The following is a 19827-nucleotide window of genomic DNA, read 5'->3' as shown; positions in this document are numbered from 1 at the left end:
TCACGCTGACTGTTCAGTAGAGATGAGCGTTGTTCTACTCGAACTGTTCGCCAATCTCAAATTCAAGCTGTTTTGGGCGGTGTTCGAGCCGTTCGGCAAACACGAACAATTTGAGAAAAATTCGGCTGTTCGAGGTTATGTTAGATAACTGTTCGTGCACCAAAATCATAACTGGATTTTTTCTCAGTAATGATGAAAATTAATGTTAATACGCAGTTTGAGTGTACAGCGGGGTGGGGGGAGGGGCAGGGGATGGATCTCTGCAGGAACAATGAAGATCTCCATTTTTTTTTTCTCTTTCCCGCATTTACAGTGGGGAGGTGCAATCTGTCAGCCTATCAGCAGCGCACACACGGAGCGAAGTGCTTTTTTTCACACAAGCAAGGGCATGTGTCATTGGCAGTGTATGTCACATGTCCTTGCCCTATAAGACCAAGCCATTTTCCCCGTCGCCACCATTTTCTCACTGCTGCAGCTGCGTGTTAGACGGCACCGCTGTTGCTGTGTGCGCTATACCTTGTTAATTTCAAGCCAATTTTCGCACAAATCTACAGATAGCTTGGGAGTAGGGAATAGTTGTGATTGCAGTCCTTTTAAGGACTAGGTTACAGCATTTCCTACGACTTTTATCAGGCAGGTCTGTGCTCTTAAATAGATAGATTGTGGGAGTAAAGACTAATTGTAATTGGAGTCCTTTTTAGGACTAGGTTACATCAGTTCCTATCAGTTTTTGCCAGGCAGGTCTGTGCCAGTGCTGTGCAAGTTTTTTTCACAGCATTTGGCTGAATCTAGCAAAGCTAATCCTTTTTGGCCTATTGCAGAGTGTGTTAGTCAGTGGAGTAGCCTATCTGTGTTGCAAGATATACCACCTGTGTATAGAATACCAATTTTTTTACTGCACCTAGTGAAGTAAAATCTTTTGGGCATAGCATCATTCTATTAGTCCATCTATACTGACCTCCATCAGGTTGCAAATTGAATATAATTTTTTTCTGCATCTAGATCTGAAAAAATATTGGGCTTCTAGCTGTGTGTGGGACTTGTTGTATTACTCCATCTATACTGACCTCCATCAGGTTGCAAACTGAATATATTTTTTTCTGCATCTACCTCTGAAAAATATTGGGCTTCTAGCTGTGTGTGGAACTTGTTCTATTCATCCATCTATACAGACCTCCATCAGGTTGCAAACTGAATATATTTTTTTCTGCATCTACGTCTGAAAAAATATTGGGCTTCTAGCTGTGTGTGGGACTTGTTGTATTAGTCCATCTATACTGACCTCCATCAGGTTGCAAACTGAATATATTTTTTTCTGCATCTACCTCTGAAAAAATATTGGGCTTCTAGCTGTGTGTGGGACTTGTTCGATTAATCCATCTATACAGACCTCCATCAGGTTGCAAACTGAATATATTTTTTTCTGCATCTACCTCTGAAAAAATATTGGGCTTCTAGCTGTGTGTGGGACTTGTTGTATTAGTCCATCTATACTGACCTCCATCAGGTTGCAAACTGAATATATTTTTTTCTGCATCTACCTCTGAAAAAATATTGGGCTTCTAGCTGTGTGTGGGACTTGTTCTATTAATCCATCTATACAGAACTCCATCAGGTTGCAAACTGAATATATTTTTTTCTGCATCTACCTCTGAAAAAATATGTGGCTTTCTAGCAGTGTGTGGGACTTTCTCTATTAGTCCATCTATACTGACCTCCATCAGGTTGCAAACTGAATATAATTTTTTTCTGCATCTAGCTCTGAAAAAATATTTGGCCTTCTAGCAGTGTGTGGGACTTTCTCTATTAGTCCATCTATACTGACCTCCATCAGGTTGCAAATTAAAAATAATTTTTATCTGCATCTACAGTACCTCTGAAAAAATATTTGGGCTTCTAGCTGTGTGTGGGACTTGTTCTATTAGTCCATCTATACTGACCTCCATCAGGTTGCAAATTGAATATAATTTTTATCTGCATCTAGCTCTGAAAAAATATTTGGCCTTCTAGCAGTGTGTGGGGCTTTCTCTATTAGTCCATCTATACTGACCTCCATCAGGTTGCAAATTAAAAATAATTTTTATCTGCATCTACCTCTGAAAAAATATTTGGGCTTCTAGCTGTGTGTGGGACTTGTTCTATTACTCCATCTATACTGACCTCCATCAGGTTGCAAATTGAATATATTTTTTTCTGCATCTACCTCTGAAAAAATATTGGGCTTCTAGCTGTATGTGGGACTTGTTGTATTAGTCCATCTGTACTGACCTCCATCAGGTTGCAAATTAAAAATAATTTTTATCTGCATCTACAGTACCTCTGAAAAAATATTTGGGCTTCTAGCTGTGTGTGGGACTTGTTCCATTAGTCCATCTATACTGACCTCCATCAGGTTGCAAATTGAATATAATTTTTATCTGCATCTAGCTCTGACAAAATATTTGGCCTTCTAGCAGTGTGTGGGACTTTCTCTATTAGTCCATCTATACTGACCTCCATCAGGTTGCAAATTGAATATAATTTTTACCTGCATCTAGCTCTGAAAAAATATTTGGCCTTCTAGCAGTGTGTGGGACTTTCTCTATTAGTCCATCTATACTGACCTCCATCAGGTTGCAAATTAAAAATAATTTTTATCTGCATCTACAGTACCTCTGAAAAAATATTTGGGCTTCTAGCTGTGTGTGGGACTTGTTCTATTAGTCCATCTATACTGACCTCCATCAGGTTGCAAATTAAAAATAATTTTTATCTGCATCTAGCTCTGAAAAAATATTTGGCCTTCTAGCAGTGTGTGGGACTTTCTCTATTAGTCCATCTATACTGACCTCCATCAGGTTGCAAATTAAAAATAATTTTTATCTGCATCTACCTCTGAAAAAATATTTGGGCTTCTAGCTGTGTGTGGGACTTGTTCTATTAATCCATCTATACAGACCTCCATCAGGTTGCAAACTGAATATAATTTTTTTCTGCATCTAGCTCTGAAAAAATATTTGGCCTTCTAGCAGTGTGTGGGACTTGTTCTATTAGTCCACCTATACTGACCTCCATCAGGTTGCAAATTCAAAATAATTTTTGTCTGCATCTAGCTCTGAAAAAATATTTGGCCTTCTAGCAGTGTGTGGGACTTTCTCTATTAGTCCATCTATACTGACCTCTATCAGGTTGCAAACTGAATATATTTTTTTTCTGCATCTACCTCTGAAAAAATATTGGGCTTGTAGCTGTGTGTGGGACTTGTTCTATTAATCCATTTATACAGACCTCCATCAGGTTGCAAACTGAATAAAAAAATTTTCTGCATCTACCTCTGAAAAAATATTTGGGCTTCTAGCTGTGTGTGGGACTTGTGCTATTAGTCCATCTATACTGACCTCCATCAGGTTGCAAATTCAATATAATTTTTTTTGCATCTAACCCAGCCAATAGTTTTGGCCTAATACCACAGTTTGGCCACTCAGCTCTGCTGGGTTCCCATCCATTGTTTTTTTGTGCAAACAACTCCAGAGTTGTGAATTAGTTAACCACCAAAATGAGTGGAAAAAGGCCTGCTGCTGGTGGAAAGGGGAATAGGCGTGTTGGAAAGGGGAAAAAAGGTTGTGTCCGTGGGGTAAGTGTTAAAGCAACAGTAACATCTGCAGAAGAAAGACCATCTTCCAGCCAAACTAAAATGTCTACTTCTTTTAGCGGACAATGTGATAAGATCCCTTTCTTACGGCCACGCCAATCGCTACAAATTCCAGATGAGGCACAAAAACAGCAGGTGCTTCAATGGATATCAAGTGCTCCTTTAAGTGGGCTCTCCTCCACATCAACTTCAACATCACAAATACTCCAGTCCTCAAAGGTGTCACCCCAATCGCACTTGCTTCCTCACAGCTCCCAAATCTCCAGCTGCCCGTCTGAGTATGAGGTAGAACAGATGGTTGAGTCTGCAGAGCTGTTTACTCATACTATAGCCTGGGAATCAGAGGTCGACTCCAGCGCTTCTGTGAATCCAGACGAGGAAATGATCTGCACTGATGCCCAGAATCTTTATGAGTCGGATCCAGGACCAGACGCAGAAGGTTCTGACCATAATGTAGACCCTCATTCCCAAACTGTAACTCCTGTTGGTGGAGACAATGAGGAAGACGATGATAAGACTCAAATACCTGATTGGAGCGACAACTTTAGTTTTTTGTCAGGGCAGGAACAGGTTGGCTCTGAGGACGACGGGTGTGATAACGCACAGGGTGATGATGATGAGGTTGGAGATCCCACTTACTGTCAACCCACAGTCAGCCAAGAAATGAGGTCAGCAGAGGAGGTGGAGGAAGATGCTAGTGACGACGAGGTCAGGTTGCACCTTCCTGGACAGAGACGTAGTACTGGAAGCACGTCAACAACTGCATCCTCAAACACAACTCTGCCTCTCACCACAAGTCGTGGTGGCTCTTCAGGTCGCATGGGTGCTAAGCCTTGCATAGCCTGGGCATTTTTTCAGATCGATAAAGATGACCCAACTCGTGTTATCTGTAACATTTGTCAGCAAAAGCTAAGTAGAGGCCAAAAAATACATAGTTTGAGTACTTCATGCATGAACCGGCACATGGACATGAAGCATAAGTTGCAGTGGGAAGCTCAGTGTGCTACAATGCGGCCTAGCCGGCCGGGCCAACCACCGTCTGTCATATCTTGTGCATCCGCGGCCTCTTCATCCTCTGTGACTGGGGGGACAGCAGTCACACCTGTTTTGGGGCGCAGACCTGCCACCTCTTTACCCGCAACAGCCAGCGTGATTGGCAGGTCATCATTTTCTTTGGAGGTGGTAACACCAGCTGGTGTTGAGCGCTGTCCGACATCGATAGCACCACCTTTGGATCAAGGCAACCTAACATGTCTGCCTGCTTCTACCTCACAGACTGGCAGTTTGCCGGGGAAACCCTTATCAACCCCGTCTAAGCACAATAGCCAGCCCTCGGTCCCTCAGATGTGGACAAGTAAAAGACCATTTCCTCCTAGCCATGAGAAAGCTAAGAGGTTGAATTTCACCATCTGCAAGCTCTTGGCTACAGAAATGCTGCCTTTCCGCCTGGTGGACACAGAGGATTTTCGAGACCTTATGTCCGTCGCAGTGCCCCAGTACCAGATGCCCAGTCGGCACTACTTCTCAAAGAAAGGTGTGCCTGCGCTCCACCAGCATGTCGCACACAACATCACCGCTTCTTTGAGAAACTCTGTGTGTGACAGGGTGCATTTCACCACAGACACTTGGACGAGTAGGCATGGACAGGGGCGTTACATGTCGCTGACTGGGCACTGGGTAACTATGGTGACAGCAGGACAAGGGGCTGCTGTCCAAGTCTTGCCGTCCCCACGAGTTGTGCGTCAATCCTCTTTATGTCAAAGTTCCTCCACTGCTTCTGCCTCCTCAACCTCCTCTCGGTCTTCCACCTGCACCCAAAGCCTGTCTGGTCATGCCACAAGCTTTCTAACTGCGCAGAAGGGATCCTGCACACCTCCTTACTATGCTGGCAGTAGGGCTCAACGTCATCAGGCGGTTTTTACATTGAAATGTCTGGGAAATGTGAGTCACACAGCTGAGGAGTTGTGGTCAGCTCTGGAGAACCAATTTCATGAATGGTTGTCTCCACTAGACCTGAAACCAGGGAAGGCCGTGTGCGACAATGCTGCAAACCTGGGTGCGGCCCTTCGCCGGGGCAATGTCACAAACGTGCCTTGTATGGCTCACGTGTTGAACCTGGTTGTCCAGCAATTTTTAGCCCACTATCCCTGACTAGATGGCCTTCTGCAGAGGGCACGATCGCTGTGTGCTCACTTCCGCCGTTCGCATCCTGCAGCTCAGCGACATACATCTCTACAGAAGTCGTTGGGCCTGCCACTTCACCGGCTAAAATGCGATGTGCCTACCCGGTGGAATTCAACTCTGCACATGTTGCAGCGACTGTGGCTGCACCAACAAGCCCTGGTGCAATACGTTCTGACGTATAGCCTGGGCCAACGAGATCCAGAGATGGGGCAAATCACGCTGGAGGAGTGGTCTCAAATCAGGGACCTATGCACCCTTCTGCACAGTTTTGAAATGGCGACGAAGATGTTTAGTGCTGACGATGCCATTATCAGCATGACTATTCCGGTGATTTACATGCTGAAGCACATGTTAAACAGAATTCGGAGTCAGGTGGTGGCACAAGAGGAGGTGGAGGAAGTAGAGGAGGAGGAGTTGTATGCGGAAGGGCTAACATCTGCAAGGTCCAGACGGTCGGCAGCACCAAGGCGGCAGGCATGTGAGGGTGGGGGAGATGGTTTTACCAGGGCGCATGGTAGCAGCCAAACTAGTGAGGAAGGTGCAGGAGCCTAGGAAGAAGTGGAGGACGAACTGATGGAAGACTCATCAGATGAGGGAGACCTTGATCACATTTCTGTTGTGCGAGGTTGGGGGGAGAGGACAGAGGAAGGAAGCATGATTGTTACCTCGCCACCAACACAACAGGGACTTGGTGCTCCTGGATGCGCAACACACATGAGTGCCTTCTTGCTGCACTACCTGCAACATGACCCTCGAATTGTGAGAATTAGAAATAATCCTGACTACTGGGTTGCCACACTGTTAGATCCCCGGTACAAAAGTAAATTTGCAGAAATTATTCCTGCCATAGAAAGGGATGCACGCATGCAGGAGTATCAGCAGAGACTGTTGCAGAATCTTACATGTGCTTTTCCACAAAATACCAGTGGTGCACGTAGTGAATCTCACAGTTCCAACTTGCCAACCGTGGGACCGTCAAGTGTTCAGCACTCAAACCGTAACAGAATCACAGTATCTGCTGGTAACATCAATTTTGCGGAATCATTTCACCACTTTTTTAGCCCATCCTTTGCAAGGCCACAGGAGACAAGAAGTCTGACACATAGTCAACGCCTAGAGACGATGGTACAGGAGTATCTCCAAGTAAACATTGAAGCCATGACTGTGTCACTGGACCCTTGCTCTTTTTGGGCTTCCAATCTGGATAAATGGCCGGAGCTAGCCACTTACGCCTTGGAGATCTTGTCATGCCCCGCAGCCAGCGTTCTGTCTGAACGTGTGTTCAGCGCTGCTGGTGGTGTGCTGACAGATAAGCGCACGCGGCTCTCCACTGATAATGTAGACAGACTCACGTTCATAAAGATGAACAAATCATGGATTCGAAACGACTTTTCTACCCCTGTGTCATCCTGGGGAGAGCAAAAGCTTGATGATTGGTTAAAATCACCCTACCAACCGTTCTAAGCTTTCAAATTACTAATCATGTTTATCTGTATCTTGGCTGGAAAATAATTTGGGCTTTGTAGCAGTGTGCAGCACTGATTCTATTAGGCCATCTATAATAAGCTCCACCAGATTTAAAATTACTAATCATGTTTATCTGTATCTTGACTGGAAAATAATTTGGGCTTTGTAGCAGTGTGCAGCACTGATCCTATTAGGCCATCTATACTAAAGCTTCCCCAGATTTAAAATTAATAATAACTTTTAGCTGCATCTAGCCCGGAAAATAATTTTGGGGCTCCGAGATGCGCAAGACACATAAGTGCCTTCTTGCTGCACTACCTGCAGCATGACCGTCATATTGTCAGAATTCGAAGTAATCATGACTACTGGGTTGCCACACTCTTAGATCCCCCAAACTTTTCGATCAACCTTTTCATTTTAATAAAGACCAAAAAAATGGTCATTTTTGAAATTATAAGCTTTAGCAGGTTGTTAGAAACTGAAATCAAACAGTTTTCAACTCAAAACTTTATTCTAGGTGATGTTACATTTTCACATAGGACCCCTTGTTCGAAAGGAGCTTCTGAACTCTCTCGTCCATTGAATTTGTTAGGTTTTGGATGGTTTCTGCTTCAATTGTTTTGCATGAGGACAGAATACCCTCCCAGAGCTGTTGCTTAGATGTGAACTGCCTCCCGCCATCATAGACACTCCTTTTAATGATGCTCCAAAGGTTCTGAATGGGGTAGAGGTCAGGGGAGCATGGGGGTCACACCATAAGTTTGTCCCCTTTTATGCCCATATCAGCCAGAGATGCAGATGTTTTATGTGCAGCATGAGATGGTGCATTATCATGCAAAAAAATAATCTTGCTGTGAAATACACGGTTCTTCTTCTTGAACCATGGCAGGAAGTGCTGTTTGAGAAAATCCACATACATTATGGAGTTCATCTTTAGCGCCTTCAGGGATCCTAAAGGGGCCGACAATCTCTCTCCCCATGATTCCAGCCCAAAACATTACTCCACCTCCTCCTTGTTGGCGCTGTAGCCGTGTTTGCGTGGGGTGTCCATCAACCAGCCATCCTCCACTCCATCCATCTGGACCATCGAGCGCTGCACGGCACTCATCCGTGAACAAAACAGTTTTGAAATCAGTCTTCATGTAATGTTTGGCCCACTGGAGCCGTTTCTGCTTGTGTGAAGTGGATAGAGGAGGTCGACAGGATGGCGTATGCACAGCTGCAAACCTCTGAAGGACCCTGCATCTTGTTGTTCGGGGGACGTTGGAGGCACCAGCAGCTTCAAAAACTTGTCTGCTGCTATGACAAGGCTTTTTTGCCACTGCTCTTTCAACCTGACGTAATTGCCTGTAGGAAAGAGTCCTCAATTTGCCCTTATCAGCACGCACACGTGTGTACTGTGAATCAGCTACATACTTCTTGATTGCCAAGACACTTCATCCTGATCATCGCACAATGTTGATTGTAGTCATGCCTTGACCTAAACACTCCACAATTTGTTGCTTCTCAGCAGCCGACACATCCTTTTTCTTTCCCATTTTGGCAGAAAATGTAGGCTGCTTAATAATGTGAGACAGCCTTCTTAAGTAGTCTTGCCTTTCATTGGACACACCTGCCAAACTAATTAGCACAGGTGTCTGCAATTGCTTACAGTGATATAAAGAGCCCTGACACACATCACCATCAATGAGTTTAACTGACAAACAAACAAATTCTTCCTTTATCACTCCTAAACACTTTTTGCATAATAATTTGGAACGCAGTGTACATGTGCTTTTCCACAAAACACCAGTGGTTCACGTAGTGAATCTTACAGTTCTAACTTGCCAACCGTGGTCTGTATGGAGTTGTTCAATAAAGGGCCCAAAATTAAGATAACATAGATGGGAGAGGTCTCTATGAATAGGAATTCCTAAGTATTTGATACCCTGTGAGGGCCAGGCAAAGGGAAAGTTGGACTGGATGGAATCCTATATGGATTTGGGGAGGGAGACATCGAGGGCCTCAGACTTCGCTGCATTGATTTTAAAATTTGACCATGTAACAAAGTGATCTATTTCAGCCATAACAGCATGGATGGATATATGTGATTGAGTGATATATACTAGGACATCATCAGCAAATAGAGAGCACTTGTACTCGGTGCCTCCCACCTCAATCCACCTAATATTGGGGTTATGGCGAATTGATGAGAGCAGGTGCTCCGTCACTAGGATGTATAAGAGAGGGGACAGAGGACATCCCTGCCTTGTCCCATTGGTGATTGTGAAAGGTGATGAAAATGTTCTGATGTACCCCCTGGGACTTGGGACACCCGGAGCCGGACCCTTTTTGGTGGATGCTGGTGGTTGTAGTCTTCGTGGCGGCGACCCGGTTCCATGGCTCAGGGTGGTCAAACCAGTGGCGGAACTATTTATGTGGTTTTGATGTTTAAATGTCCGACTACGCCACCCGTGGATTGCGGTCAGAGTGAACCGCCGCTGCAGGGCAGACCGCTGAGGCTGGTGTTGTGGGTGCAGCAGAGCGTAGCATAACTCCCCACGGGAGGAGTATAGCCTCAGGGCAGTGTATGCGGAGGATGGGGGTGATGGTGCAGGGCAGCAGCAGTAACGACACGGAGTCATTGATGCAGTCCAGGGCCTTTACTCACAGTTCTTATTATCCAGACCACGTCTGCAGGTAACGGCTGCCCACGTCGTACTGTGCTCACCAGGTGAGGGGCTCAGACAACTCCCAGATAACTTTGGAGCGCTTCACAGGACCCCCTTTGTGTGTCCTTTGTCTGGCCTTTCTTACCAACCCTTCTGTCCGGCTGCCTCGGGCCTCCTCTTGGTAAACTTGGCGCCAGTTTCCCTGACCCTATGTGGTGCCTTCCTAGCGGGTGTAGCGAGGGGCTGCACCACATAAAATGTCACAGCCTCCGGTTTCTAGCTGAGGGTCGTTTCCTGCCTCCACTAGTTTCGGGGACCGGTCTCCCCCTTTGGCCTGACCCCACCACGCAGGTGGATTCGGGCGTGCGGTGGCGACTCGCCCGTCCGCACCCCTGGGATCCCTTCATTCCTCGTTCCTGGAGCCTTCTCCGCTCCTCTTCCTTCCTTCTCCCTCTTCCAGGCCTGGGCCTCTGTTACTAGGCCCGCCTCCGGAGCAGAGCTCATGCAGAGCCCCTGCTCCCTGCCACTTCTGCTCAGACTTCTCTGCACTGAACTAAGATGGTGCCCACCTTTTATACTCCCTTCTCAATGCACCCAGGAACTGCTTCCTCCCTGCTCCTGCACTACAGGGTTCCCCTTCCTCAGTGTTCCCTCCCCCCACTCCAGCCAGGGACAGGGACTGTCGTGCCCATCTCAGAGGCATATTGGTCGCCCTGCCCCACGGCAATGTGGTGTAATGCATGCAGGTGTCGGGTCCTGATCCACACTCCATCCTTACCTGAGAGTGAGATATCACACCTCTGGGTGAGGTGCAATACCTCTGTAGCAACCGAGCCCTCAGGGTGCTACAGTTCCATTTATCTTCAGCCTAGGTGACGTATTGTGATACAGGGCCGTGATTTTGGCTATAAAAGGGTCCCCTAGACCCCTACCCCAAGCTTTTTAAGAGAATCATATATGGCGTGCCAGGAGACTCTATGGAATGCTTTCTCAGCATCCAACGAGAGTATCTAATTACAAATTTTTAACTGCATCTAGCCCAGGAAATACTTTGTGCCTAGTAGCAGTGTCTGCTAGTCAGCGGATTATCCCGGCTGTTAAGCAAGCTACACCACCTGTAGTTTAGACACTTAATTTTTTCAAAGGAAATGCTTCGGGACCATGGGATACTCAGTGAAGAGCATCAGGAGGCACCCCAAGGCATAGGGGCTGGGACTGGCAGCAGGATGCCTTGCGGTGGACAGCCGAGCTCGATCCTTATAAAAGCTTTTTAACTGCTGCAGCTTTAGTGGACGCTACTGGAGCTGGAATTACACGGCTGCTGGCATGAGACTTGCCCTCCAATAGATCCTTGTAAATGGATTTAAAGTGTATTCATTCAAATTAGAGAGACAATTTAAATTAAAAAGCTTAGAGCTGCCTCCACCACAGGGGGTCTCGCTCGACCCACCAGCGGACAGGCACCAGTATTGGGAGAGGGGGGCTGGCCATCAGGGTTCACCGCGGCTCTGGCACAAACCCGGCGACACGAGGTGGCACGGGCAGGAGCGGACTGGCCGTGTCGGCTTCTCACTTTTTGGATTTTAGAAGGGCATGACATGCCTATATCTGTGTCTCCCCCTCCTTTTACTCCTCCACCTCTTTTATTTTCGCATGACTATATGTACTTGTCACTTTTCCATGTGTTAGTTATGTCTTCTGAGCAGTTTGTCAGCTTTTGGACACCTTTGAAGGTGTTTTCTATGTGTTTCTATGTGTTTTTGTTTGCCTGCCATTGGTTTTAACGGTGTTCGAAGGTGTTCGACGAACAGTTCGACGAACAGTTCGGCGAACACACGGGTGTTCGACGAACCGAACTCGAACACTACGGGGGTGGCTCAACACTAGTGTAGACCAGATTACTAGAACTGTGATTTTCCTCTTCCACGGTTCAAATCTGGGTGTAATCCACCTTTTTTCATTAAAAAAAAAAAACATTTTGAATGTCTCGCTGACTGTTCAGACTCAAATATGTCTGTTTAAAAGAGTCTGGTGTAGGCCAGATAACTTGAACTGTCGTTTTCCTCTTCCACGGTGCAAATAAGGGTTTATTCCACATTTTTGCATAAAAAAAACATTTTGAGTATCTCACTGACTGTTCAGACACAAATATATCTGTTTAAAAGAGTATAGTGTTGGCCAGGTAACAAGAACTGTGGTTTTCCTCTTCCACGTTTCAAATCTCTGTGTTATCCACTTTTTTGCCTTTGTTAATAAAAAAAAACATTTTCAGTGTCTCGCTGACTGTTCAGACTCAAATATGTCTGTTTAAAAGAGTCTGGTGTAGGCCAGATAACTTGAACTGTGGTTTTCCCCTTCCATGGTTCAAATAACGGTTTAATCCACATTTTTGCATAAAAAAAACATTTTGAGTGTCTCGCTAACTGTTCAGACACAAATATATCTGTTTAAAAGAGTCTGGTGTTGGGCAGGTAACTAGAACTGTGGTTTTCCTCTTCCACGGTTCAAATCTCTGTGTTATCCAATTTTTTGCCTTTGTCAATAAAAAAAAACATTTTCAGTGTCTCGCTGACTGTTCAGACACAAATATATCTGTTAAAAGAGTCTGGTGAAGGTCAGTTAACTAGAACTGTGGTTTTCCTCTTCCACTGTACAAATATGTGTGTAATCCACCTTTTTGCATAAAAAAAAACATTTTGAGTGTCTCGCTGACTGTTCAGACACAAATATATCTGTTTAAAAGAGTCTGGTGTAGTCCAGTTAACTAGAGCTGTGGATTTCCTCTTCCACGGTTCAAATCTCTGATATCCACTTTTTTGCCTTTTTTCAATAAAAAAAAAAACATTTTGAGTGCCTCGCTGACTGTTCAGACACAAATATATCTGTTTAAAAGAGTCTGGTGTAGGCCAGATAACTAGAGCTGTGGTTTTCCTCTTCCATGGTTCAAATCTGGGTGTAATTCACCTTTTTTCTTAAAAAAAAAAATTTTCAGTGTCTCGCTGCCTGTTTAGATACAAATATATCTGTTAAAAAGAGTCTGGTGTAGGCCAGGTAACTAGAACTGTGGTTTTCCTTTTCCACGGTTCAAATCTCTGTATTATCCACTTTTTTGCCTTTGTCAAAAAAAAAAAAAACATTTGGGTGTTTCACTGACTGTTCAGACACAAATGTATCTGTTTAAAAGAGTCTGGTGTAGGCCAGATAACTAGAACTGTGGTTTTCTTCTTCCACGGTTCAAATCTGGGTGTAATCCACATTTTTGCTTAAAAAAAAACATTTTGAGTGTCTCGCTGACTGTTCAGACACAAATGTATCTGTTTAAAAGAGTCTGGTGAAGGCCAGTTAACTAGAACTGTGGTTTTCCTCTTCCACAGTTAAAATCTCTGATATCTACTTTTTTGCCTTTTTTCAATGAGAAAAAACATTTTGAGTGTCCCACTGACTGTTCAGACACAAATATATCTGTTTAAAAGAGTCTGGTGTAGGCCAGATAGCTACAACTGTGGTGTTCCTCTTCCACGTTCAAAACTCTAAATTATAAACTTTTTTGCCTTTTTTCAATAAAAAAAAACATTTTGAGTGTCTCGCTGACTGTTCAGACACAAATATATTTGATTAAAAGAGTCTGGTGTAGGCCAGATAACTAGAACTGTGGTTTTCCTCTTCCATGGTTCAAATAAGGGTTTAATCCACATTTTTGCATAAAAAAACATTATGAGTATCTCACTGACTGTTCAGACACAAATATATCTGTTTAAAAGAGTCTGGTGTTGGCCAGGTACTAGAATTGTGGTTTTCCTCTTCCACGGTTCAAATCTCTGTGTTATCCACTTTTTTGCCTTTGTCAATAAAAAAAAACATTTTCATTGTCTCGCTGACTGTTCAGAAACAAATATATCTCTTTAAAAGAGTCTAGTGAAGGCCAGTTAACTAGAACTGTGGATTTCCTCTTCCACGGTTCAAATCTCTGATATCCACTTTTTTGCCTTTTTTCAATAAGAAAAAACATTTTGAGTGTCTCGCTGACTGTTCAGACACAAATATATCTGTTTAAAAGAGTCTGGTGTAGGCCAGATAAATAGAACTGTGGGTTTCCTCTTCCACGGTAAAAATCTCTGTAATATCCACTTTTTTGTCTTTTTTCAATAGAAAAAAAAACATTGAGTGTCACGCTGACTGTTCAGACACAAATATATCTGTTTAAAAGAGTCTGGTGTAGGCCAGAAAACTAGAACTGTGATTTTCCTCTTCCAAGGTTCAAATCTGGGTGCAGTCCACCTTTTTGCATAAAAAAAAAACATTTTGAGTGTCTCGCTGACTGTTTAGATACAAATATATCTGTTTACAAAAGTCTGGTGTAGGCCAGGTAACAAGAACTGTGGTTTTCCTCTTCCACGGTTGAAATCTCTGTATTATCCACATTTTTGCATTTGTCAATAAAAAAAAACATTTTGAGAGTCTCGCTGACTGTTCAGACACAAATATATCTGTTTAAAAGAGTCTGGTGTAGTCCAGATAACTAGAACTGTGGTTTTCCTCTTCCACCGTTCAAATCTGGGTGTAATCCACCTTTTTGCTTAAAAAAAACATTCTGAGTGTCTCGCTGACTGTTCAGAAACAAATATAGCTGTTTAGAAGAGTCTGGTGTAGGCCAGATAACTAGAACTGTGGTTTTCCTCTTCCACAGTTCAAATGTGGGTGTAATCCAACTTTTTGCATACAAAAAAAACATTTTGAGGGTCTCGCTGACTGTTCAGACACAAATATATCTGTTCAAAAGAGTCTGGTGTAGGCCACATAACTACAACTGTGGTTTTCCTCTTCCACGGTTCAAATCTCTATATTATCCACGTTTTTGCCTTTTTTAAATAAAAAAAAACATTTTGAGTGTCTCGCTGACTGTTCAGACACAAATATATCTGTTTAAAAGAGTCTGGTGAAGGTCAGATAACTAGAAAGGTCGTTTTCCTCTTCCACGGTTCAAATAATGGTTTAATCCACATTTTTGCATAAAAAAAACATTTTGAGTGTCTTGCTAACTGTTCAGACACAAATATATCTGTTTAAAAGAGTCTGGTGTTCGCCAGGTAACTAGAACTGTGGTTTTCCTCTTCCACGGTTCAAATCTCTGTGTTATCCACTTTTTTGCCTTTGTCAATAAAAAAAAACGTTTTCAGTGTCTCGCTGACTGTTCAGACACAATTATATCTGTTTAAAAGAGTCTAGTGAAGGCCAGTTAACTAGAACTGCGGTTTTCCTTTTCCACTGTACAAATATGGGTGTAATCCACCTTTTTGCATAAAAAAAAAACATTTTGAGTGTCTCGCTGACTGTTCAGACACAAATATATCTGTTTAAAAGAGTCTGGTGTAGGCCAGTTAACTAGAGCTTTGGTTTTCCTCTTCCATGGTTCAAATCTCTGATATCCACTTTTTTGCCTTTTTTCAATAAGAAAAAACATTTTGAGTGCCTCGCTGACTGTTCAGACACAAATATATCTGTTTAAAAGAGTCTGGTGTAGGCCAGATAACTAGAGCTGTGGTTTAACTCTTCCACTGTTCAAATCTGGGTGTAATCCACCTTTTTTCTTAAAAAAAAAATTTTCAGTGTCTCGCTGCCTGTTTAGATACAAATATATCTGTTAAAAAGAGTCTGGTGTAGGCCAGGTAACTAGAACTGTGGTTTTCCTCTTCCACTGTTCAAATCTCTGTATTATCCACTTTTTTGCCTTTGTCAAAAAAAAAATAAAAATTTGGGTGTTTCGCTGACTGTTCAGACACAAATGTATCTGTTTAAAAGAGTCTGGTGTAGGCCAGATAACTAGAACTGTGGTTTTCTTCTTCCACGGTTCAAATCTGGGTGTAATCCACGTTTTTGCTTAAAAAAAAACATTTTGAGTGTCTCGCTGACTGTTCAGACACAAATGTATCTGTTTAAAAGAGTCTGGTGTAGGCCAGTTAACTAGAACTGTGGTTTTCCTCTTCCACAGTTAAAATCTCTGATATCTACTTTTTTGCCTTTTTTCAATGAGAAAAAACATTTTGAGTGTCTCACTGACTGTTCAGACACAAATATATCTGTTTAAAAGAGTCTGGTGTAGGCCAGATAGCTACAACTGTGGTGTTCCTCTTCCACGTTCAAAACTCTAAATTATAAACTTTTTTGCCTTTTTTCAATAAAAAAAAACATTTTGAGTGTCTCGCTGACTGTTCAGACACAAATATATTTGATTAAAAGAGTCTGGTGTAGGCCAGATAACTAGAACTGTGGTTTTCCTCTTCCACGGTTCAAATAAGGGTTTAATCCACATTTTTGCATAAAAAAAACATTTTGAGTATCTCACTGACTGTTCAGACACAAATATATCTGTTTAAAAGAGTCTGGTGTTGGCCAGGTACTAGAACTGTGGTTTTCCTCTTCCACGGTTCAAATCTCTGTGTTATCCACTTTTTTGCCTTTGTCAATAAAAAAAAACATTTTCATTGTCTCGCTGACTGTTCAGACACAAATATATCTGTTTAAAAGAGTCTAGTGAAGGCCAGTTAACTAGAACTGTGGTTTTCCTCTTCCACTGTACAAATATGTGTGTAATCCAGCTTTTTGCATAAAAAAAAAACATTTTGAGTGTCTCGCTGACTGTTCAGACACAAATATAACTGTTTAAAAGAGTCTGGTGTAGTCCAGTTAACTAGAACTGTGGATTTCCTCTTCCACGGTTCAAATCTCTGATATCCACTTTTTTGCCTTTTTTCAATAAGAAAAAACATTTTGAGTGTCTCGCTGACTGTTCAGACACAAATATATCTGTTTAAAAGAGTCTGGTGTAGGCCAGATAATTAGAACTGTGGGTTTCCTCTTCCACGGTAAAAATCTCTGTAATATCCACTTTTTTGTCTTTTTTCAATAGAAAAAAAAACATTGAGTGTCACGCTGACTGTTCAGACACAAATATATCTGTTTAAAAGAGTCTGGTGTAGGCCAGAAAACTAGAACTGTGATTTTCCTCTTCCAAGGTTCAAATCTGGGTGCAGTCCACCTTTTTGCATAAAAAAAAAACATTTTGAGTGTCTCGCTGACTGTTTAGATACAAATATATCTGTTTACAAGAGTCTGGTGTAGGCCAGGTAACAAGAACTGTGGTTTTCCTCTTCCACGGTTGAAATCTCTGTATTATCCACATTTTTGCATTTGTCAATAAAAAAAAACATTTTGAGAGTCTCGCTGACTGTTCAGACACAAATATATCTGTTTAAAAGAGTCTGGTGTAGTCCAGATAACTAGAACTGTGGTTTTCCTCTTCCACCGTTCAAATCTGGGTGTAATCCACCTTTTTGCTTAAAAAAAACATTCTGAGTGTCTCGCTGACTGTTCAGAAACAAATATAGCTGTTTAGAAGAGTCTGGTGTAGGCCAGATAACTAGAACTGTGGTTTTCCTCTTCCACAGTTCAAATGTGGGTGTAATCCAACTTTTTGCATACAAAAAAAACATTTTGAGGGTCTCGCTGACTGTTCAGACACAAATATATCTGTTCAAAAGAGTCTGGTGTAGGCCACATAACTACAACTGTGGTTTTCCTCTTCCACGGTTCAAATCTCTATATTATCCACGTTTTTGCCTTTTTTAAATAAAAAAAAACATTTTGAGTGTCTCGCTGACTGTTCAGACACAAATATATCTGTTTAAAAGAGTCTGGTGAAGGTCAGATAACTAGAAAGGTCGTTTTCCTCTTCCACGGTTCAAATAATGGTTTAATCCACATTTTTGCATAAAAAAAACATTTTGAGTGTCTTGCTAACTGTTCAGACACAAATATATCTGTTTAAAAGAGTCTGGTGTTCGCCAGGTAACTAGAACTGTGGTTTTCCTCTTCCACGGTTCAAATCTCTGTGTTATCCACTTTTTTGCCTTTGTCAATAAAAAAAAACGTTTTCAGTGTCTCGCTGACTGTTCAGACACAATTATATCTGTTTAAAAGAGTCTAGTGAAGGCCAGTTAACTAGAACTGCGGTTTTCCTTTTCCACTGTACAAATATGGGTGTAATCCACCTTTTTGCATAAAAAAAAACATTTTGAGTGTCTCGCTGACTGTTCAGACACAAATATATCTGTTTAAAAGAGTCTGGTGTAGGCCAGTTAACTAGAGCTTTGGTTTTCCTCTTCCATGGTTCAAATCTCTGATATCCACTTTTTTGCCTTTTTTCAATAAGAAAAAACATTTTGAGTGCCTCGCTGACTGTTCAGACACAAATATATCTGTTTAAAAGAGTCTGGTGTAGGCCAGATAACTAGAGCTGTGGTTTAACTCTTCCACGGTTCAAATCTGGGTGTAATCCACCTTTTTTCTTAAAAAAAAAATTTTCAGTGTCTCGCTGCCTGTTTAGATACAAATATATCTGTTAAAAAGAGTCTGGTGTAGGCCAGGTAACTAGAACTGTGGTTTTCCTCTTCCACGGTTCAAATCTCTGTATTATCCACTTTTTTGCCTTTGTCAAAAAAAAAATAAAAATTTGGGTGTTTCGCTGACTGTTCAGACACAAATGTATCTGTTTAAAAGAGTCTGGTGTAGGCCAGATAACTAGAACTGTGGTTTTCTTCTTCCACGGTTCAAATCTGGGTGTAATCCACGTTTTTGCTTAAAAAAAAACATTTTGAGTGTCTCGCTGACTGTTCAGACACAAATATATCTGTTTAAAAGAGTCTGGTGTAGGCCAGTTAACTAGAACTGTGGTTTTCCTCTTCCACAGTTAAAATCTCTGATATCTACTTTTTTGCCTTTTTTCAATGAGAAAAAACATTTTGAGTGTCTCGCTGACTGTTCAGACACAAATATATCTGTTTAAAAGAGTCTGGTGTAGGCCAGATAACTAGAGCTGTGGTTTTCCTCTTCCACGGTTCAAATCTGGGTGTAATCCACCCTTTTGCATAAGAAAAAACATTTTGAGTGTCTCGCTGACTGTTTAGACACAAATATATCTGTTTAAAAGAGTCTGGTGTAGGCCAGATAGCTACAACTGTGGTGTTCCTCTTCCACGTTCAAAACTCTAAATTATAAACTTTTTTGCCTTTTTTCAATAAAAAAAAACATTTTGAGTGTCTCGCTGACTGTTCAGACACAAATATACTTGATTAAAAGAGTCTGGTGTAGGCCAGATAACTAGAACTGTGGTTTTCCTCTTCCACGGTTCAAATAAGGGTTTAATCCACATTTTTGCATAAAAAAAACATTTTGAGTATCTCACTGACTGTTCAGACACAAATATATCTGTTTAAAAGAGTATAGTGTTGGCCAGGTAACTAGAACTGTGGTTTTCCTCTTCCACGGTTCAAATCTCTGTGTTATCCACTTTTTTGCCTTTGTCAATAAAAAAAAACATTTTCAGTGTCTCGCTGACTGTTCAGACACAAATATATCTGTTTAAAAGAGTCTGGTGTAGGCCAGATAACTACAACTGTGGTTTTCCCCTTCCATGGTTCAAATAACGGTTTAATCCACATTTTTGCATAAAAAAAACATTTTGAGTGTCTCGCTAACTGTTCAGACACAAATATATCTGTTTAAAAGAGTCTGGTGTTGGCCAGGTACTAGAACTGTGGTTTTCCTCTTCCACGGTTCAAATCTCTGTGTTATCCACTCTTTTGCCTTTGTCAATAAAAAAAAACATTTTCATTGTCTCGCTGACTGTTCAGACACAAATATATCTGTTTAAAAGAGTCTCGTGTAGGCCAGATAATTAGAACTGTGGGTTTCCCCTTCCACGGTAAAAATCTCTGTAATATCCACTTTTTTGCCTTTTTTCAATAGAAAAAAAAACACTGAGTGTCACGCTGACTGTTCAGACACAAATATATCTGTTTAAAAGAGTCTGGTGTAGGCCAGAAAACTAGAACTGTG

This window comes from Phyllobates terribilis, unplaced genomic scaffold (assembly GCF_046119375.1).
Source record: "Phyllobates terribilis strain yellow unplaced genomic scaffold, ASM4611937v1 Scaffold_5__5_contigs__length_657084704, whole genome shotgun sequence".
Taxonomy (NCBI): Eukaryota; Metazoa; Chordata; class Amphibia; order Anura; family Dendrobatidae; genus Phyllobates; species Phyllobates terribilis.
The sequence above is the reverse complement of the archived record's forward strand: the minus strand, read 5'-3'. Positions refer to the sequence as shown.